This window comes from Monodelphis domestica, chromosome 5, assembly GCF_027887165.1.
Source record: "Monodelphis domestica isolate mMonDom1 chromosome 5, mMonDom1.pri, whole genome shotgun sequence".
Lineage (NCBI taxonomy): Eukaryota > Metazoa > Chordata > Mammalia > Didelphimorphia > Didelphidae > Monodelphis > Monodelphis domestica.
This window is the reverse complement of record NC_077231.1, coordinates 275,399,628-275,423,550: the sequence shown is the minus strand read 5'-3', so window position 1 is coordinate 275,423,550 and position 23,923 is coordinate 275,399,628.

Here is a 23,923-nt window from a genome sequence, read left to right as displayed (position 1 = left end):
TTGAGATAATTTTCTCATCAGGAGCTCCTACACCATAAAACCCCCAATTCAATAACCTAAGCTCTTCACCTCTCTTCCTCTCACTTGCCCACTGCAAAACACCATCATAGCCACAGGAGTAGTAATAAAAATAACAGGAATACAGTAGACTACATATTTTTCCATGGTTCATCTTTCTGTGGTTTCAGCTACCCTCAATCATTCTAGTCATTCTAGAGGAAGAAGAAAGGCAGGAAAAGGACTGTGTGAATCTTAAAACTGCTCAAACTGTACCTTAGAAGATTTGGTTAAAACTCTGAGGTATCACCTCACACCTAGCAGATTGGCTAACATAACAGCAAAGGAAAGTAATGAATGCTGGAGGGGGTGTGGCAAAATAGGGACATTAATTCATTGCTGGTGGAGCTGTGAACTGATCCAACCATTCTGGAGGGCAATTTGGAACTATGCCCAAAGGGTGCTAAAAGAATATCTACCCTTTGATCCAGCCATAGCACTGCTGGGTCTGTACCCCAAAGAGATAATGGACAAAAAGACTTGTACAAAAATATTCATAGCTGCGCTCTTTGTGGTGGCCCAAAACTGGAAAATGAGGGGATGCCCATCAATTGGGGAATGGCTGAACAAACTGTGGTATATGTTGGTGATGGAGTACTATTGTGCTAAAAGGAATAATAAAGTGGAGAAGTTCCATGGAGACTGGAACAACCTCCAGGAAGTGATGCAGAGCGAGAGGAGCAGAACCAGGAGAACATTGTACACAGAGACTAATACACTGTGGTATAATCAAACGTAATGGACTTCTCCATTAGTGGCGGTGTAATGTCCCTGAACAACTTACAGGGATCCAGGAGAAAAAAACACCATTCATAAGCAAAGGATAAACTATGGGAGTGGAAACACCGAGAAAAAGCAACTGCCTGAATACAGAGGTTGAGGGGACATGACAGAGGATAGACTCTAAATGAACACTCTAATGCAAATACTATCAACAAAGCAATGGGTTCAAATCAAGAAAACATCTAATGCCCAGTGGACTTACGCGTCGGCTATGGGGGGTGGGGGGGGGAGGAAAAGAAAATGATCTATGTCTTTAACGAATAATGCTTGGAAATGATCAAATAAAATATATTAAAAAAAAAAAAAAGAAGATTTGGTTAAGCAATTCCCCTATTGTAACAATGTGAGAACTTTTAAAATTACTCCACCCTGCTCAGACAGTGCCTTAGGGGAAGATAAAGTTGTAAAACTCCTGATTGAACAATGAAAAGTTCCTAACTCATAGTGAAGCTAGAACCTTAAGGTAGGTCTATTTTTAGATCTAATACAAAAGGGCGCTAAGTACCTATAAAGGTCAAATTAAGCACTAAAAGGTCAAGCAACTTACAAAGGGCAAACTTAGCAAAGAGGTGTGAAGTTTTAGTCTACTCAGAGAAGGTGATAACAAAATAAGATGTGAACTAAGAGTGGTCAGTCCTGGGGAAAACATCTATTGTGATTGGTAGATGTGAAAATTTAGGGGAGATGACATAAGAGAAATTTCTCTTTAAAAGGAGCTGGCTCTTTGAACTTAGAGGGGAGAGTTTGGGAGTTAGTTTGGAGGAGCTGGCTCTCTGAACTTAGTTGGAGTTTGGAGTTAGTTAGAGGAGCTGGCTCTCTGACCTCAGTTCAGGAGTTTAGGATTTCAGTGAAGGACTAGAGTTTTGCTTGGGACAAATCTTGTGGTGAGTAATAAAGGACTGCCTAGTCTCTCTTAAGGCTCAGGCCTAGGCCATTTGGCCTAGGCCCTTCCTACTATAAACTCATCTCTCTACTCTCTTTCTTCCCTTAATTCCTTCATTTGTATTAATTAAAATCTCCATAAAATCCAGCTGACTTGGGTATTTTTCATATTTGGGAATTTTCCCTTGGCGACCACTTATTTTTGATTAAAATCAAGACACTAAAAATTATCTTTTACAGTTTGGCAATTCACAGTCTTGAAACCCACATTTTCACGGTTACAGCTGCCACTGGATGAGGGAGGAAGGAGGCACAAAGTTCAAGGCCACATGGAGACTGGACTGAGCACAGACAGACAGAAGACAGACCTATATGTGGGCAGGCAATCCTACAATCAGGCAGACAGGGAACACAGTGGAACAAAGGTCTCCACTTTTTGCATAGGAAGTCTACCCACAGTAGTGATCTGCGTGCCACAGACTGTGTCAATTATACTTTCATTTGGGGGGTTTAAAATTTTTTTTTGTGGAGGAATAAGAGGCCATGGAGCACCTAATCTGGAGTGCAGGACTGGGAGGAGAGAGCACATTATTATATGGTACAGCTAATATAGATGCTAAAGGTGAAAAGTTAAAGTGAGAATTGTGAGCTGGTTCAGGTATCTGGGAGAGATCTTGGAATACACACCTGCACATAAGGGGGACCTACTCTACAGTATTTTATAATAATGTAGCATGTATTTAATTATTACTGTATTTAATGTTGGTAGTGCCTTTCTATGTGTTTCACTTATTAGTTAACTTCAGCAAATGTATGCATGTACAAGAAAAATGCTTTATATATGGTGCCAGCAGGTATTTGCTTTTAGCTGCAGTTTTAGCCATCCATGGTAGGTCTTGGATTATATCTCCTGCAGATAGAGGGGCCTTACCATAGGTCCATTTCTTAATCTAAATGTCCTCTATTATTGTATCAAGTATTGCCTCATTGCATTGTAGTAATCCATAAGGTTGCATAGCTAGTAAGTGTCCAAATGCCAGAGGTGGGATTCTAACCTAATGCTTGGTAATCCTAGAAGCCAATGTTGTATCTCTAGGCCAGTCTGCTTGTCTTTGATTTAACCTATTACATGATAAATAATCCATCTTATAGAAGGGTTAGGATGTCCTTTAAACAGGCAATCCTGTCCAAAGTAGTTAACGGCCAATTCCCAGTACCATAAACAGTGAGTTCTCTTTCTGCTCATCACAAAGTTGGCTGATGGGACAGAAGCCAAGGTCTGGCAGCCCTTTCCCCTACTTTTCTGAGAGCCATTAGTGAAGGTGCTGCTGAAGAATTCATTCATCCCAAGGGGAAAACTAGGGAAAGAATCAGTCCTTCCCTACCCCAAACTTCAAGATGTTTATTTTGTAGGCAATGTAATCATTAAAATGGGTTTGATAAATATAAGAATTAAAAAAGTTGTGGTCGCCATTTATAATAATTAAATATTAAGTCATGAGACTGTTAATAGCTTTAGTAGCTTTATTACAGCAAGATAGTGATAGTAAGAGAGAGAAATGTAGGAAGGAGGTAGAAAATATTGCCTAGCTAAAAATACCGTAAGTCTAGGTCCAAGTGCCTCCAGACTATGAATTCGAATCCAAATGCAAATCTCACCAGCCCATGAGAGCATTTCCAGTCAGGCATTTCAACAACCAAAGACTGAGCTGTAAAAGGCAACTTATTCAAGACCAAAATTCTGCTAGTGGAATTTAGCATTAAACTAAAAGGAATATACTCCAGATTTTGCATACTGTTCATTTTTTAATGGTTTATTTTTAAAAAACAACCACTTTTGTGCATTCTTTTAATGTATTGTTTGAAAGTTTGTTCCATTGATCCATTTCCTGGAAAATGTATGTAAAGGGACATACTTTAGCACTTTTCCTCCTATGCTAATAAATTATTTGTTGTGCTATTTTATTTAAAAAAAAATGCTGTAAAGGGAAGCTTTCATGCCAAGGAGGCAAGAGTCTCACCTAAGTAAGTATTCCTTTTCAGCCCAAGACTCCAATGCAGAAAGCCAAATCTTCACCAGAATCCAAAGTCCAGATCAGGAAGCCAAAATCCCAATCTGCAAAAGAACTTCATCAGAGCTCACGCCCATTAGGCAAAAGACTCCACAAGAACTCCAGGGTCCCAGAGGCTCCCCCTTAGATGCAGTTTTCTCCACCCATCAGCTCTCCTCATCACATCTCAGGAATCAATCACAGTCTCCCAATTTGTCTAGCAGTGCCCTGGGAGGGGAGGAGTGCTTGTGGTCTTTTAAGGTATGAACTTCCTTTTCTAGTAAAAGGCTCTTACCAACTAAGTGTTAGTGACTAACTAAGTGGGAAAGGTGGGGGACTCCAGGTTCTTGATTGATTAACTTAAAAATAGAAAAAGAGAATTTAAATTCTCTTTCACAGCAACAATAAATAAAGGACCCTTTCTAGGAAACTTATCTCCCAAATTAAACCTAGACTGCTGTTGGCAGCTGGAAAAAGTGGAACATTCCCTGGCAAGGCTCTTCTCTTCAATATTTAAAGTTATTTTGCCAACAGAGCTGCCTTCTTAATTCCATTGACTACAAAAAGCCCATTCAGAGTCTCCTGGTCATTGTGAGGGGCAGAATAGAGATTTGTGATTTTAGTGGTATAGAAAGTTCATGGACATTGTTAATTCTTTTTAATAAGAAAGAAATACATGAAGGCTTTCGATTTCTTCTCATCCAGGAAAGGATGCTGTTCGGGATAGAGAGAGCAACTGGAACTTTCTAGGCACCAACGGAAGGGGAGCCACTTGTTTTCTTTTATGAACATTCTTGAGTGGAATACATGGCTTCCTCCAGTTTTCACTAGAAAAATGGACTGAATTTTGTCCCACTAAGTAAACTTCAGGAAATGCTTTCAATAGAAAATAGGGTGCAAATGTCTGATGGTCCTATGAGGAATCCTTGTTACAGACTGATTTTTACAGATGGGGAAACCGAGACTCTAAGGGGAGAAGCAGCTTGCCCAAGGTCAGAGGCAGAGCCTCTTGATTCCCAGACCAGAGTTCTTTCCTAAGCTTTTTAAGTAGTATTTGTTTATGTTAGTAAATTCATGATATTTCATCAGTAAAACTGGATTATTTCTGGTTCTTTGGTATTAGCAGCAGATCTGCATAGGACCTGACAATGAATTCCCCCCCCCCCCCCAAATGTACTCCATTGTTTTACTAACTATTGCCTCGTTGCATTGTATTAAGCTGCCCTCTGGTGGTTTCTCATTTAGCCAAAACCTTCAAAACCTCCCGCCTTTTATCTCTGTGCAGTGCCTCCTCGGAAAGTTTTTGTTTTCTAGTCCAGAAATTCAATTTAAAGCTTTTCTTCCCTCCTTACATACTTCCTAACTTCTTCAGTCATCCTCATTCTTGTGGCTGATGTCTCACAGCAGGGAAGAAGAATTAGCAAATTCATGAAGCAATGATTGTACTTCTACTGTAAAAGATAATGACTAATTAGCTTAATTTGACTAGCTATGGTAAGGAGTCCCATTGGAGTAAAGCACTGACTACGAGGGCTCCGCCTGTGAAGTAGAGGATGGGCAAAATTCAAACATACTTGGGCAATCTGAATGCATTTGCTTTTACTGATGACCCCTGGTGGTGGCTGTATTGAAAGAAAACCATCTCCTCAAATACTTGTGATGTCATCAATGGGGGTATTCCCTCCAAAGATGCAGATTCCAATCCATCTCTTCCTTCTCATACTGTGTACCTTATCTGCATACTTTCCTGTAAATCCCACAACACTACATGCTATTTTTCTGGATAATAATGAGTTACCCAGCTGCCCCTGCATGTTCTTATAGAGAAAGGAAGGAAGGAAGGAAGGAAGGAAGGAAGGAAGGAAGGAAGGAAGGAAGGAAGGAAGGAAGGAAGGAAGGAAGGAAGGAAGGAAGGAAGGAAGGAAGGAAGGAAGGAAGGAAGGAAGGAAGGAAGGAAGGAAGGAAGGAAGGAAGAGAAGGAAGGAAGGGAGGGAGGAAGGAAGGAAGGAAGGAAGGAAGGAAGGAAGGAAGGAAGGAAGGAAGGAAGGAAGGAAGGAAGGAAGGAAGGAAGGAAGGAAGGAAGGAAGGAAGGAAGGAAGGAAGGAAGGAAGGAAGGAAGGAAGGAAGGAAAGAAAGAGGAATCTGCATAAAATAAATGTTGTCTTATAAAGTGAGTACAATTTGATTAAAAAACAAAACTATCAGGGGGCAGTTGGGTGGCTCAGAGGATTGAGAGCCAGGTCTAGAGACGAAAGGTCCTGGGTTCAAATGTGACCTCAGACACTTCCCAGCTGTGTGACCCTGGGCAAGTCACTTGATCCCCATTGCCTAGCCCTTACCACTCTTCTGCCTTGGAACCAATACACAGTATTGATTCCAAGATGGAAAGTAAGGATTAAAAAAACAAATCAACAAAAACAAAGTGCAAACTTTTTTTTTTCCTAATGGCAATACAGGTTTTTGATGATGTACAGTTGAACAGATGATTCATAAAACTGGCTTATCAGTACATACATCTTGATTAGATATTGTAAATGAACAATGAACGGAGTCCAGTATTGAAGAGGAGATTGGTGGGCTGGCTTGACTTTTGGAAACTGTGCAGTGCTTTGAGTGACAATTCTCTCACCTTGTCCTAGTCATCTTTTTTAAGCCTAGTGATGCTTTATGACTTGCAAGTCTTAGATTATCAAGTCTCTGAAGAATTAGTTAAGATTCCTTGAATGGGTCTTGAGATGGGAGATCCTGGTTCAAATCTAGTCTCAGATACTTCCTAGCTGTGTGACCCTGGGCAAGTCACTTTACCCTTATTGTCCAGCCCTTACCACTCTTCTGCCTTAGGACCAATACACAGTATTGATTCTAAGATGGAAGGTGAGGGTTTAAAAAAAAATAAAGAAAGATTCTCTAGAAGGACCATAGAGAGTCACTTAATCGGTGTGTTTAGCAGGCTGCTATCATCAACAACAAAGAATTGCTGCTGCAAAAGAGTAATAAATGAGCTTCCATAATAAAAGTATACATTTTCCCTAAATAAGTGATTTGCTAATGATTTATCACTGTTCTAATTTAACATTTCTGCAAGTTATTTTAAATTTCTGAAACAGGTAAATGGCTGGATCATATAAAGGTAGTTAAGGAAGGGAGGAAACAGCATTTAATAAGTTCCTAATGTATGCCAGGCTAATTGCTTCATAAATAATATCTCCTTTGATCCTCACAACATGGAATATGGGCACTGTTATTATTATCCCCTTTTTATAGATTAAAAAACTTAAGGAGATTGATATTAAATGACTTGCCCAGCAGCAAGCAAGTGTCTAAGGTTCAACTTGAATTTAGGTCTTCCTGACTCCAGGTCTGGCACTCTATTCAATGTGTGAAGATAGAATTAACTCTCCCTTTGTCTCTTTTTAGCTAATTACTTACTACACTAAGCTCACACCTCCAAAGGCCACTTCCCACCCCCACCCTCCTTGGGCAGTCCTAGGCAGATTGAAAGATTGCCATTGGTTTCTGTCAAGAAGCAGGAGCAATGTGGAAGTGATGTGGAAGCAGGAAATGAGGTGGCAAAAGAAGCATAAAAAGAAGAAACCAGCATGGTCTGTTCATTCATTCCTTTCCTGGCACTTAGAGAGATTGGTTCAGGAGATTCCTGCCTTGGCTTTGGAGGAGGCTATGTTGGAGGAACTCTGGCTGAAGACACCACTGGGACTTCTGGCTGAGGATTACTGGGAAATCCATGTGGAGACAGAGACTTGGGGAAGCCCCTATCAGGACTGAGCTGGACTTCACCTGAGAAAGGCTGGTAGGCTTGTTAGGAATCTGTCTCTTTATCTACATTTTTCCACATTCCCTCTTTCTGCCTCTTTGTAAATAAAGCTACTAAAAATCATCTTGACATAAGCTCTAATATTTTAAAATTGGCGTCCACAATATTATTTTATAACTCTCATATTTAGTATAAAACCTAAATTTAAACCTTTCAAATGTACTCTATCTTGTGAAAATAATACATATGATTTATTTTTTGTTTGTTTCTTTTCCTTTCTGTTTTCTATGATAATCTTGTCTATGAAAGTAACACATTTCGGCTTCAAAGTCTTCAAGGTTAAGGAGTCCTAGTTCTCCAGATTTATAATGTGTAAGAATTGTTGTTGTTGGGCCATTCAGCCAAATTAGACTATTTGTGCTCTCCACACTCAATATTCAATCCCCCTCAAACTTTATCTATTGGCATAGGCTATATGTTTCATCTTTCCTTTCTTATCTCCATCCATGAGAATTCTTGGCTTCCAGTTCAGTGTTACCTCCTATGAAAAACCTTATGGACCTTTGGAAGACCAGTAGAGAAGGACATGGATGGCATGAACAGACATTACCAACAAAGCATTGTACCACGAGACTGGTCAAAAGATTGCTGCCCAATAGAAACAAAGGTACCCTCAGTAGAGTTTTCTAGCTCTAGCCTGGCATTTATGTATGTTCTTTATACTCTCTTCTCCTCAGATTAGCCAGGATTTATTTCTCTGTTTGTATGCTAGGTCCTCCCAGCTCAGAGAAGACACCTCATCTGACATATGATATTAAGCTTCTCCCAGTTACTGTATCAAGGGACACTCAACACCAAACCCAGACAATAGCTGCAGCCATGCCAAGATGCCAAGATTCTCAGCACGCTGCCACCAGCCACCTCTCCACCACAAGATCCAGAGCCACCTCCCCGCAAAAAAAGAGATGGAGAGAGGAAGTGACACAAAATATATAGACCACTTTTACATCACTTCCTGTGTCTCGCATGTACCAATGGTAGCTTAAGCTTGACTTAGGACAGCCCAGGGGGTCTGTCAGTTGTTTCTAATTTGTCATTTGCTAGCACATGTCTGTCATAGGCCATCCTCCTAAATACTTAATCCTTAAGTAGGGGTGTAGACATTCCTGTTTTGTTGGACTAAGCAGGGTGGAGTAAATCTAAAATTCACAATTAGTAGGATTAATAACCAGGAGAATACCAAGGCAGTGACTTAACAACAAGTCATAACCCCCAAGTGAGCCATGTAGCAAGTCAGGTATCTCTTGGAAATTTTTATTCTTAGGGCAGAATTTCTTAGGATGGAAGCAAATTCTTAATGCTCTAAAGGCTACAAATGACCCTATAGAGACCTGAAAACAGATTGACCTAGAGTGTCGGATTTGGAGTCAGAAAAATGTAAGATAAAGTTCTACCTTAGGTACTTACTAGTTGTTTGACCCTGAGTCAGTCATTTAACTTCTCTTAGCTTCAGTTTCCACATTTGAAAAGTGAGAATAATAATAGTCCTTAACTGAGTTAATTGATACAGAATATTTTTTAAAAGAACTATTACTTCAAAGTTCATATCAATTTTTAATTAACATATGAACTCAGAGAATGAGAGGTAGAGATGATATTATAGTTCACTTTAAATTTATACTAGTTTCTTAAATTGGACACTGCCCATTTCCTTATTCTCCAAGATAGTCCATGCCCCATGCCCCATGCCTTTTCAGGCCTTCCTTCTCCCGAGTATAGATCTCGTTCCTCCACCTGTCTATCAAGTGGGATAACATAACTAAAATGGTAACCTTAAAGCAATATTCAACTTCTATCTCTGATCCTCTCTCAAGGAAAAAGAAAAAATAGCTATAAATACTCTGTATTTTCTAGAGGGTCTTTCTCAGAGCTTGATAAAGAAGAGAGAACTCATATCAAGCCAAAGAACATGGAGAAGAGGAAGATTCTGCAAGTGAGTCATTGGCATGGAGGACCTTGGACAAGTCATTCAGTTCCTCTGGGTTTCAGTTTTTTCCCTCAGTAAAATGAGAGCATTGGAGTAAATGGAATATAAAATCCCTTCCAACTCTAAATGCATGAAAGTCAGGAATATTAAACTGTATTTAATTTATTAAGGTAAATCTTTCTTTTGGTATTTCATGCCCACATTTCACTGTTCAGTCATTTTAGTCATGTCTGACTTTTCATTACCCCATTTCTAGTTTTCTTAGCAAAGATACTAGAGTGGTTTAACATTTCCTTCTCCAGCTCATTTGACAGATGAGAAAAGTGAGACAAGCAGGGTTAAGTGACTTGTCCAGTGTCACATAGCTAGTATCTGAGACTGGATTTGAACTCAAGTCTTCTAGACTGCAGGCCCAGAGCTCTATCCACTGTGTCACTACTTTCCCTATTTCATGTCTGCATATAATTTATGAAATCAGAGACTTTGGGCTGGATCTAAAATAGTGATAACTCTCATTCTCAGTCCACTTTGCTGTTTACTGAGTAATTGGTTCAAAACCACTTGTTGTAAGGATGGTGAGATTCCCCATCATTCATCTTCCAAAATACAATGCCAGCCATTCCCAATGAGCATCAGCTGTCTGTTCTTATGAAAGGAAACTTTCTGTGCCTGTTGGATTAAATTGTGCTATCTAGGGCATTAATAGGCATTCAAGTTTGTTCAAACTTCATGTTAGATGTAAGAAATCTAATTAGACCTGCTAAAATCCAAAACCATATGCCATGGCTGCCTAGCCCCATTTTAGCAAGCCTTGAGCCCTTAACAAGCTTTCGCTAATCAACTTAATAGAGTTAGAAATGGATAGGGCCTTAGAGATTAGATTAGAGGTAATCTAGCCCTAAACAAATTGTGGTATGTGATTGTAATAGAATGCTATTGTGCCATAAGAGATGAACAAGATGATTACAAAAAAGAAACCTGGAAAGACATAGAAAATGAAATGAAGTGAAGTGTGCAGAACCAGGAGAATATTGTTCTTAGAAATAATAATAATATACGATGAAAAAGTGTGAGTGATTGAAGTATCAACAATTCAGCAATGCAAGGATCTAGGGCAATTCCAAGGGACTCATGACAAAAAGACGATCCACCGTCTTAGAAGGAACTGACAGAGTCTGAATGGAGATTGAAGCATGCCATTTTCCATTTTATTTCCTCCATGAATTTGTCTCTACTGTAAGTGATATGTGTCTTCTTTCACAACATGGCAAACATGAAAATATATATTATATGATAGCAGATGTACAACATATATCAAATTATCTGCCATCTTGGGGAGAAGGGAGGAATGGGAAAGAGAGTACACATGGATTGCAAAATGTCATTAAATGATCATTAAAATTGTATCAACGTGTAAAAAATAAAATAAAACAGAGGTAATGAAGCCCAATTTCCTTATTTTTGAGATGAAGAAATTGAGCAATGCAAAATTTAAGTTACTTGATCAAGGTCACACAGAGTAAGTAGCAGGTCCAGGATTCAAGCCCATGACTTCTAACTACAAATTTTCCATGATATCATGCTGCTTCCCATGAATATTTTGTTCCACTTTAAGAGACCACCTTAGCTCAGCCCTTTGCACATTATAAGATCACAAATGCTTTTTTCATTCATTCATTTGTCCATCATGTTGATTAAATGAAATATTTGTAAAACACTTAGGACAAACCCTAGTGCTAGAAGTGCTACTTAATAGTAGGTACCTAATAAAGGTACCTCTCTCCCCTCATCCATCCATCCATCCATCCATCCATCCATCCATCCATCCATTCATTCTGTGTTGATGAGTAAAATTAAGGCAAAGATAGGTTTTAAGAAATTAGTTCAAGGTCCTATAACCATTTTCACAGTATCTAACTCAAGTTGATAAACATCTACAATCCAACATTATTGAATACTTTCTGCAAGAGAATTTTGACTTGTAATTGACATAATTTTTCAGAGTGTGAAATAGCAATTCTCAGCTAAAAAAAATTGAGTACCAGGCCTTTCATATAGAAGGAGTTCAATAAACATTTGCTCTGCCATTGATTGATATGGAATAATTTTTTAATAAAACTATTACTCACTTCAAAGCTTATGTCAATTTTTAATGAACAATTGAACTTACAGAGAATGAGATGTAGGGACAAAATTATGGTTCACTTCAAATTTATACAAGTTTCTTAACCTGAATGCTGCCCTTCCCTTCACTTCAAGGCAGTCCATAGCTTTGTGATACCCTCTTTTCAGGCTTTTCTTCTCTCAAGTATAGGTCTTCTTCTTCCATCCGCCTTCTTTGCCCTCTTTATACTTATTCCCCAATGTGCCTCTAGCCAGAGTATTGCTTTGGGGATGTTAGAGGCAGAAGGTCCTATTAAAGTTATCCATGGAGAGATAATGTGGAATAAAGGAAATAGAAGTGGATTCGGATAACCTGGATTAAGTCTCGGCTCTGCCATTGGGAAAGTTAGCCTCACTAGACTATGGTTTCCTCAATTATAAAATCTAACGGATTCCTATCATTGGAGCTTGAGATCTTTGGTTTTATGAACTTTTCAAGACATTCATTTTACAAATGAGGAAACAGATCTAGATATTCAAAATGTCTTGCGCATGGTTGCATAGCTAGTTAGTGGCAGAATTGGGAAGAATATGGAAGCCTCTTTGTTGATATTCCAGTGACATTTAAATTATGTTCTGTTTCCTCTTTCTTTTGAGATCAGTTCGTGTATTTTCCATTTTTCAAACTATTATTATTTGGGGTTTGGGGAAGATTCTGGAAAGAAATATGACTCTATCTAAGAGGCTAGACTCATGATTTCCTCCTGGATGAAGAAATTATTTCTATCAATAGAAATCAGCACCTTTTCTGTAATTTAGAGTCTTAGGGTTGCCTAGAACACTCAGAGGTTAAATTAGCCCAGGATTATGTGGCCAGTCTGTGTCAAAGGCAACATTTGAGCCGAGATCCTACTAGTTCTGAGGTCAGTTTTCTATCTATTCCACTCTGATGTCCTTCGAATCAGGGACATGAGCATGGATCTGTAAGAGCTTATTCCCAGGGATGGAGCTCAAGATAATGCTCAAGTATTAGCTTAAGCATTAAGCTGCTGATAAGGCTTACCACATTTACCCCTTGATGGGATATTAAACACACACACACACACACACACACACACACACACACACACACAGTGGCATACCTCAAAGGAACAAATCTTTAATGGGGGAATTTCAGACACAGAAATCAGGCTCATGAAGACCTATGGGGTAGCTGTCAAACTCTATAACACAGGCATCAGCCTTCTAGGAATGTAAAGACAAAAACAGACTGGAGTTTATGCTATAGGAGTAAATATTCTACCAGAGGAACATGGAACAAAAGAAACACTAAACAGGTAAACACCAAAAAGATGCTTTAAAAAGCATAAAAGGGAGGTAGTCTATGTTACTGTCCCCATTTTACAGACTTGCCTGTTGCCACCTAATTAGTAGGTAATAACAGTATTCACACCCAGGCCCACTTGGTCCAATAGCTTTCCAAGCCACAGAGGTTTTTGATTAAGGGATTGACGAGATCAGACTTGTGCCTTTGGGAAATAATCTTAGAATCAATGGAAACTTGATCAGAAAGGGGAGAGAGTAGAAACAATCAGAAGGACGTGGTAAGGGCCAAGAGCAAAGTGATGAGAGTCTCAGCTAGTGGGTGACTGAGTGAATGGAAAGAAGGGGACAGATGTGAGAGGTATTGACACTGAATTGAGAAGTTTGCAAGAATGCTAACACCTGTGTGAGAAAGAGCGTCTGAATAAACATGGCTTCTAATGGAAAGATAATGAGTTTCTTTTTGGATGTGTGAGCTTATGTTTTTTTGTGACACTACTCTTTCCTGGTTCTCCTCCTACCTCTCTCTAAGTGACTCCTTCTCAGTCTTTGCTGCTTCTTTATTCATGTTATAAGCTAGGATGGAGGGAGAGAAGAAGAGAAAGAAGGGATGAGGGGGAGGAAGGAAAGGGAAGAAAGAGAGAGAGGGAGGTAGAGGAAGAGAGGGATGGAGAGAGAGAGGAAGAGAGGAATGGGGAGAGAAAGGGAGGGAGAGAGAAAGGGAGGAGAGGGAGAGAGAGAGGGAGGGAGAGACAGACAGACAGAGAGAGTAGAGACAGAGACAGAGAGAGACAGAGAGACAGACAGAGAGAGAGAAAGAAAGAGAGAGACAGAGAGACAGACAGAGAGAGAGAGAGAAAGAGAGAGACAGAGAGACAAAGAGAGAGAGAGAGAGAGTGAGAGAGAGAGAGAGAGAAAAGAGATCTGGTGACTTGCCCAAAGTCACCACCAGTATTTTTCAGAGACAGCCCTTGAAGGCAGGTTTCCTGACCCAGAAGCTAGCTTTCTATTAACTTCCCCATCTTTTGTCTCCAATATATTTAGGCACAGAGAACGTTCTTTTTCAGGGCCTACTATACAGTTTATAAATGTACCATTTATAAAAACAAGTGAGGTTCTTTGCACAGTACATTATGTGGATAGGCGTGGGGGAATGAAGCAGCCCATAAGGATAGACATTGTGGAAAGCAATGCCTATGACCTTCTTAGGTGAAGGACAAGTCCATTAGGTTTCATTTAGTTTTAAGACTGACAAAAATGAAATTATATCCATAGAAAAATCACCACACTAGAGGAGACTTTAATATGAAAGTGTAATGGCTCCAAGGAAAAATGAGGGAAGTGAGATTGCCTGGAGTAAGCCTTTTTTTTCTGCTTTTCAAGGATGATTGATGTTCTCTAGCAGCTGATGAGGGGATGTCTGGAGAAATGGGGCCCAGGCAGGACTAGCACCTCTCAGCTTCTCCAGTATTATTCCCCACATTGCCTCAAGACAGGGTACATTTGTTCACCAATTTAAAAAGAAAGAAAAAGAGCTCAAATGAGAAGGTTACTCATATTCTTTATTCTGATATATTTCTGAATCCACTGGGAATCTTTATAGAACTTGGGCCAAAGCAACTTTGAACTTTCTCTCCTATAATTTATGTGGGAAGTCCTCTTAGTCCCTGACCTTGGCATCCTTTGAGTTATCTCTTTTCTTGGATATTAATTGCTCAAATAATTACCTGGCAGAATTCAGTAACTCAGAACCTGGAGCTTAGAAAGGGATTAAAACATTTATTGTTGACTGACTGATGTAAGGATTGAATTAGACTAGTTTACGGGTAAAAAGAAGAGAGCTGTTAAAATTGGAATAATTTGCAAGTATAAGAAGCCTACTATGTTCCAAGCACTGTACTAAGTGCTGGGTAGATAAAAACAAAACCAATTCTCAAAGAATTCACATTCCACTGGGAGTAAACAACATGTATACTTGTAAATAAGCACAAAATATCTCTGAATTAAATGTAGTCAGACAGTCTATGAGAACATCCCAGCCTTTGCAAAACACAGAATGGGAGGTTCCAAGTTATGCATGGGGAAGAGCAAGTAAGCCAGTCTGGCTGAACCATAGCACAGGGAGTAATGTAGAATAAGCCACCGGCTTAGGGAGGAATTTAAATGGCAAACACTGGAGTTGGAGGAATTTTAAAGATAATAGGGGACCACTCAAGGTTTCCATGTACAAGAGTAACTTAGTCACAGTTGCACCTTAGAAATTTTACAATGTGGTCAAAATGTATGAACAAATAGTTCTCCAAAGAATTGCCACAATACAACTATTTGAAAGAATACTATAAATCACTAATAAGACAAGTGCAAATTAAAACAACCTTGAGGTTCCCTAATATGTTCCTTCTATACTCACTAAACTGGTAAAGATGACAAAAGATCAGGACATTTGATGTTGGAAAGAGAGGTAGCAAAATTGGCACTCTTAGGCATTGTTGGTGGAGCTGTGAATTGGTATAAACATTTGAATTTGGAATTATGCAAGTAAGAGACTAAACTGTTTACATCCCTTGACCCAGAAATTTCACTGCTAGACACACACCCCAAAGAGTTTGTTATTGAAAGATCTAAATTGATACAAACTTTTTTTTTTAACCACTCAAAAACTTTAATGTCAGGTAGTGCTTCAATCACACACTGAAGCAAATACACCTTCATCTGATGAGGTCCCAAAGAAGGTTGGTTCACCAACATTAAGTGATTAGTTGAGGACTATGGCATGACCCAACAGGGGTTCAGATATGAGAAAATGTGATATCAAATGAAGCACAGTCCCTTCCCCTCTTCTTACTGAGATCCCTTAATGCCAGTGGAACAAGACTTCAATGCTGCTGAAATGAGGAAGCCAACAAAGGGAAGGTGATACAAGGATTCAGTATAAATTACAAAATACGTTTAAGAATTAAAAACAAACTAGCCCTACCCTGGAAACAGGAGTCTACTTATGAGCTAAGGCTTCAGGAAGCCTGAATGCAGCTGAGTGTTGGTAAATGAAGACCAGGGACAGAAAGTGTTAGCTTTATGACTGGTCCTGAGAAGACTCCAGAGTTCCTCAACACACTGACCCCCTGCAAGGAAGTAGCTGAATCTAGGGTCATATTTCCAGTGTCCAATCAGACCAGGAGCAGTGAAGCTGGTCTTAGGTCTGGCTATAGCCTATTTTTACTCCATATTTACCAAAATATTTATAGCAGCACTTTTTTTGGAGGAAGCGAAGAACGAAGAACTAGAAATAAAGAAGATATCCAACATTTCGGAAATGGCTTAATGAAATGTGACATTCTGGAACCATAAGAAACAACTAATAGGATGAATGCTGAAAAGTATGGAAAGATTTATATGAAATGGATTGATGCAAAGTGAAGTAAGCAAAGCCAAGAAAACAATTCATACAACTACAGTGATGTAAATGGAAAGAATCGCCTCCACAAATCAACAATGAATCCTGAAAAATTATAAAGAATAAAGAAGCTATATGAAAGGACACATCACTACACTCCTTTGCAGGGAATAGGGGTGGCACCATAGGTATAGAACACTATATATAATATCAAATATTTTAATGTAGTGGTCAGTTTTCTTGAATTTTTGTCTCTCCTTCTTTTTATTTTTTTAAAGCACTTGTTATGAGGGTTGGCTCTTTTATAGAGGGGAAACCCAGATAATTTAAAAAGAAAAGATATCAGTAAGCATCAATTTTTTTAAAAAGAAGAAAGAAAGAAAGAAAGAAAGAAAGAAAGAAAGAAAGAAAGAAAGAAAGAAAGAAAGAAAGAAAGAAAGAAAGAAAGAAAGAAAGAAAGAAAGAAAGAAAGAAAGAAAGAAAGAAAGAAAGAAAGAAAGAAAGGAGGAAGGAGGGAAGGAGGGAAGGAAGGAAGAAAAAGAAAGAAAGGAAGGAAGGAAGGAAGGGAAAAACACTTGTGAATGAATCAAGAAACCTTAGAGATCACCTAGGCCAACACACCATTTTTTCTAAACAGTTATCTTTTGTCTTGGAATCAATACTAAGTGTTGGTTCCAAGGCAGAATAATGGTAGGGGCTAGGCAATTGAGGTTAAGTGATTTGCCCAGGGACACATAACTAGAAAGTGTCCAAGGTCAAATTTGAACCCAGGACCTCATGTTTCCAGACATGGCGCTCCATCCTTTGAGTCACCTACCTGCCCCTCAACCCTCCATTTTAACAAACAAAGAAAATGAAGTCCAGAGAAAATGTGGATAGCCCATGTCAGAGAGCTGGTTAGTTTTGGGGCCGGATTTACTAGATTTCCTCTGTCCAAGTCTAGTGTCTTTTCTCCTACCCAACACATTGGCATCACATTCCCATACAATCTGGGTTTCTTCTCTCTCCACTTATTTCCTACATTTCTTCTCTCCATGACCAAATCCATCCCAAACACTTCCCTCTTCACTTTGTGTGGTGATAGGAAACTTGGGTCCCCTTCATCTATTTGACCTTCAGATCTCTGGAGATTAGAAGCAAGGTCTAGACACTTGGGTTTTGTGTTTGTTCTCCCCCCCTCCCCAGAAGCCAGTTGCTCAGGGGTCCTGCTAATCTCTATACTATGACTTCTAAGTTAGAAGTGGACCTAACTTTCTGTTTGAAGAATTAAGTGAGGAGGATTCAATTTCTACTCAGGTGCAGACAGCAGAACCAGGATAAGGGCTCAGCTAAGTTCAGAGGTAGATTTCAATTTATTATAAGCAAAATTTCCTAGTAAATTCAAAAGTGGATTACAGCTCCTCACAACTTTAATGGAAGTGTTCAAGTGAAGGTTGGGTGATCAATCATCTGTCAGACTTGGAGAAGGATCTCCATTAGAGTCGGACCAGAGGACATCTGAGGTCCTTTACAACAAGGAGGTTCTATGATGTCATGATTCTTCATCTCCTAAGAAGTTCTGGTATTTTCATTGCATGCAGGATGCCCCTTTTTAGAACTTCTTGAAAGTCATCCCGTCTTCTTGGTCGACACTTCTTATTATCTGCCAGAATTTAGTTCTACTTCCTCACCACTGTGAGGTGGACCAAATGTTTCCTCTTATGCATCTATGGCTAATTTTTTCCTAAAAGAAAATGAAACTGTCCTTGAGATTTGATTGATTTAGGGAATTAAGGTTCAGATTCTAGACCAAAATTTTTGATATAAAAAAGCCTGCCTAGCTGGAAGGGAGGCCCTTCATATTGGGAGGATTTCCTATAAGATGATAGAGTGAGAATGTGACTCCACCGAGAATATAAACTACATTGAGCAAATGTAAACAGCAAAAGAAACTCTAACTATCCCATGGGAAAATTACATGTGACTCTGGAGCTGTGCCTTCTTCGTTCTAGAAAATAGTTGATCTGACCTGGGGTTGGTATGAAGATCCACCATGTTACTTTGTCCTGCTGCTGTCCAGCAGAATTTAGCTCCCCCAATGAACCCAGGTGAAACTAATTATCCCTAATAAAATCTAAGCCTATTGATCACCAAGCTAGCATGAACCGCTCTTTCTTTGTTATCTCCATATTCTTTCAGAGGATAATTGGTACAGAACACATCTTCCCCCTTACATTTGGCATAGTTGGCAAGATAATCTGCTCATCTATAAATCTCATATCTTCATAGTCAATAGGAATTTTACCCAGGACCTCCCTTCTCCAGGCCTGGCTCTCTATCCATTGAATCATCTAGTTGCCCCAATAGCTTTATTTTCCGATTCCCATCGTCCTCAAGTTTTCATTCTCTTCTACCTTTATACTTCTTCTTTATACTACTTCTGTACTATTGTAAAATTGAGATTTGAACTCTGGACTTCAATCCCCACAAGCCCTTGCTCCACTTCCCCAAAATGCTTTGTAATCTCACAGAATTCTGAGGTGGGCAAGATCGAGAAGGTACTTAAGCTGATTGCAAAGGCTTTTGAGGCTCTCTCTCTCTCTTTTGGACTTCCGTTTCAGGGCAGACGTGGCTCTTTCCATAATGTAGGGGAGGTCTTGTCTAGGCCTCCCTGGCCTAGGCACGTTTTCCTTATTCTGTATTTTCTTTAATCCTTAATCTCTAATAAACCTCTAAAAAATATAATACTCCTTGCAGAGAGAAACTAATTTCTACCTGCTCAGTCTCCCCTAAATTTTAATTCTTTACACTATTTTATGGAAGATACTCACAACCTCTTGGTTCTCTAAACAGTTTTCCAGAATTATTTCAGAATAAAAAATTCAGAATTGTTCAGAATAGAGAAAACAGAATTTTCAGAATGACTCAGAATTCTGAGTCAGTTAATATGCCTCACAACTAATCTTTCTACTTAAATTATAAACAATTTAAGTAAATCATAGGTACTTTAAAAACTTCTTTATTGACGTCTTTTGTTTTTAGATTTACATTTTCCCAGGGTACCTCACCCCACATCTACCAAACACAGCCAAACACCTTATAACAAAGAATAAAGAAGCAAAAGTAACCAACATATTGAAAAAAGTCTGAAATTATAGAAAGTATTCCACACCCAGAGCCTGCCACCCCTGCAAAGACAGGTGGAGATGGGGGGAAAGGATGCCTTCTTCTATGTCTTCTTTGAATCCATTTTCACTTTACTTTTGACTGAAGTGTCAATATAGAATAGTAAATAGAAAGTCAGCTTCTCGTCCAGCAAGACCTGGGTTCAAGTCCTGTCCCTAATGTATATATGTAAAAACCTTTGCTGTACACTGACCAAGTGAGTAGAAGGACTCTCTCAATGTCCTCTCTAGATGTCCTTTCCAATGTATTCACAATCAAATAGAAACAGTCTCTGTTGGCCACACATTGACATAGAAAACTACAAATTAGCATTGTCTATGTTGTATGGTATTTTTGTTTTGTTAAACATTTCTCAATTACATTTTAATCTGGTTCCCAAGTTGCTCAGGAGTTTGGCCAGCTGCTTGGGACTTGCAGGCTACAAGTAAAACACAATTATCCACTTACTAAGACACAGAGACATCAACCTACAACCTACATTAGTAGAGGGAATTTTCCCACCTTGGAGTTTCTTATTCCAATGAACTTACAGGTTCAATCTCTCTCTCCACTTCAACTGCAAAGTAGAATTCAGGGGTTCAGCCCAATCCTCACTAGGCTTTTATTCACTTATGGAGCTCCCAGTGATGAACATCTATTACCATAGATCTGCCCCAGTTCTGTATTTCTAGTCTCAGAAAGTTAATTGAGGCACTGGTAAGGGATTTGCTCAGTCCCACAGCAGGTAAGTCAGAGGCAAGACTTGGATCCAGATCTTTCTGACTCTGAAGCCAGCTCTCTACTTACTATATAATATGCTGCTTTTTCCTCAGCTACTCCCAAAATTTAATTCTATAAAGCATAATGATTTTCCATCATCAAAGTCACTTTAAAAAAATGCTACAGAATTCGAAAGCAATTTCTACAGAAGTTCCAAAAAATTATCGCTAAGGAAAGTGAATGAGAATGAATGAGCAAAGTATCTTGATGATCAAGAGAGACTAAAAAATGTTAGGAAACTTTTTTCGTTGAAATTAATTTAAATATAAATAGTGGTTTAAGAAGTGTTTTGGTTGTTTTTTCAAATTGGACCTGTGATTTCATTGGAAAAGGAAACTTTCCAAGGAACATTCCATCTACCAAAGTAGACCAGCAAATGTTTGAGAAATTGTCGTCTTTAAAAATAATGTTTTGAACTGGAAAAGGAGGGGATGCCCATCAATTGGGGAATGGCTGAACAAACTGTGGTATATGTTGGTGATGGAATACTATTGTGCTAAAAGGAATAATAAAGTGGAGAAGTTCCATGGAGACTGGAACAACCTCCAGGAAGTGATGCAGAGCGAGAGGAGCAGAACCAGGAGAACATTGTACACAGAGACTAATACACTGTGGTATAATCGAACGTAATGGACTTCTCCATTAGTGGCGGTGTAATGTCCCTGAACAACTTGCAGGGATCCAGGAGAAAAAAACACCATTCATAAGCAAAGGATAAACTATGGGAGTGGAAACACCGAGAAAAAGCAACTGCCTGAATACAGAGGTTTAGGGGACATGACAGAGGATAGACTCTAAATGAACACTCTAATGCAAATACTATCAACAAAGCAATGGGTTCAAATCAAGAAAACATCTAATGCCCAGTGGACTTACGCGTCGGCTATGGGGGGTGGGGGGGGGGGAGGAAAAGAAAATGATCTATGTCTTTAACGAATAATGCTTGGAAATGATCAAATAAAATATATTTAAAAAAATAATGTTTTGAAAATAATAAATTAAATAATAACAAACCAAATATTTTCACATTGGCAGGATAGATTTAGATAGAATCTAAAACTTTCTTTTAGAATATAAAACAGTCCATCTATCACATATAGCTTTGCCTTTTAAAATATATAGCAAATTTAATGTGGTACTGTCAACATTGTCCCACTTCTCTGCCTCTTCAATGTCCTGGTGCTCTCTACTTTATATTCCACAAATATTTTATTGATGTTTTCTTTTCATTTTTTTAAAATCACTATCACTATTCTCTGCCTTGTTTCAGCTGTTGTTGTTCAGTAGTGTTCAACTCTTTTGATCCCATTTGGGGTTATCTTAGCAGAGATAACTAGAGTAGTTTCTCCTCCAGTTCATTTGACAGATGAGGAAACTCAAGCAAACAGGGTTAAATGACTTGCCCAAGGTCACACTGCTAGTTTTTGAGACTCATCACAAAGATGGAGTCAGTCAAAGTGCCTGACTCCAAGCCTGGCACTCTGTCCTCTGCTACATCTACTCCTCCAAAAAAAAAAATCCTTCTTTATAACAAATGCAGGCAAGAAACACATATTTGTGCTATGATTGTCTGTAAATTTATGTCTCATTCTTCATCCACGATCCCTCACCTCTTCACCAAGAGTTGGGAAGCATGTTTCATCAAGTCTATGATTGCATTGTTAAGATGTCTAAGTTTTACAAAGACACTTAACCCTGTTTACTTCAGTTCCTCATCTGTCAAATTAGCTGGAGAAGAAAATGGCAAACCACTCCAGTCAGTCTGTCAAGAAAACCCCAAGGCTTATGCGAAAGAATGCCATCCACATTCAGAGGAAGAACTGTGGGAGTAGAAATGCAGAAGAAAAACAACTGCTTGATCACATGGGGCTATGATTGGGGATGTAGACTCTAAGCAATCACCCTAGTGCAAATATCAATAATATGGAAATAGGTCTTGGTCAGTGACACATGTAAAACCCAATGGAATTGCGTGTCAGCTATGGTGGCGGGGGGTGGGGGGTGAGAGGAGGGAAGGGAAAGAACCTGAGTCATGTAACCATGGAAAAATATTCTAAATTAATTAATTAAATAAAAAATTTCAATTAAAAAAAAGAAAACCCCAAATAGGGTCACAGAGACTTGGACATTACTGTACAATAACAACTGAATTTCTAAGTCTTCCTTTACAATGTTGTGATCTCACAAAAACCTTCCTGAATTTCTCTGAATCTATCTTCCTCCTCTGCCGTTACTCACAGAACTATAAAATTCCATTACCTTCATACACCAAGACTTGTCCAGTTATTTCCTTATGGTTCAGCATCCAATTTGTTGCTAAAAACAAAAAAGGTGGCGATAAATATTTTTGCATTCATGAATCCTCTCTCTTTGACCTCTTTGGGGTAGTGGTATTTCTACTTCAGATGAGAGACACCGTTTAGTTTGAAGTAGAGTTACAAATTGCTTTCCAGAATGGCTGTACCATTTCATAGCTCCACCACTAGTGCATTCGTGAACTTCTCCTTTCACGATTGTCATTTTCTTTTTTTCACAATCTGGCAGGTGAAAAGTGGATCCTTAGAATTATTTTAATTTGCTTTTCCTTTCTAAGTATGATTTGGATCATTTCACGAATAAGGTTACCAATAGCTTGGACTTCTGCCCTTGAGAAATACCTATGCATTTTCTTTGACTATTTATCTATTGGGGAATGACTCTTGTTGCTCTATTTGTGTTAATTCCACATCTATGTGGGAAATCTAATCTGTATTAGAGAAATTTTCTATAAATATTTCCCCCATTAATTGCTTCTCTTCTAATTCTGATATGTCTACATCTCTCTCTCTCTCCCTCTCTCTATCCATCCATCCATCTATCTATCTATCTATCTATCTATCTATCTATCTATCTATCTATCCATCCATCCACACATCCAAACAGCATGAAGACTTTTTGGACACTGTATAACATATTTGTGTCATATATTGATGTTTTATATATGCATATATATGGGTATGTGTGTATATGTATATATACACATATATAACATATATATGTGTGTATATGTATATATACACATATATAACATATATATAACATATGTATATATACATATACACACACATATATGTATCAATTATATGGGGTGTCCCAAAAGTCTCTGTGCGGTTCTTTGCACAGTGTCTGGTACGTAGGTGTTTTATGCTTATTGATTGTTTGATCTTGAATAAATTTTAAAATATAAAACTTAAAGCTTAAGCCATACTTGGACTTTTGGAACAGCTGTATATTATGTCCACATCTCCATTTCCTGTGCAATGTCTCTTTCAGAAAGCTTAGAGGAAGGCAAAGATTGGGGTGGGGGGATGGTGGCTGCGGGAGTCTGCAGCTGAGGGGAAATCAGTATGTAAAATGCCAGGATACAAAACAACTGCGGTGAATACATAAATATAAAAGAGAGCTGACAAGATCTCAGCATAATTTTACCCAATAAAGCAGGTAATGTGGGGGAATGCAGTACTGGAGGAAAGGGCTGTATTATTGCAGAGATTTCTTAACCCTTTGGATGGTCCTGGAGACATAGTTACCATCCTAACAAGGGAATATTGGAAATCTCTCTTTGCTTTGCTCATTTCTATCCCATTGTTGGGAATTCCAGATTCTAG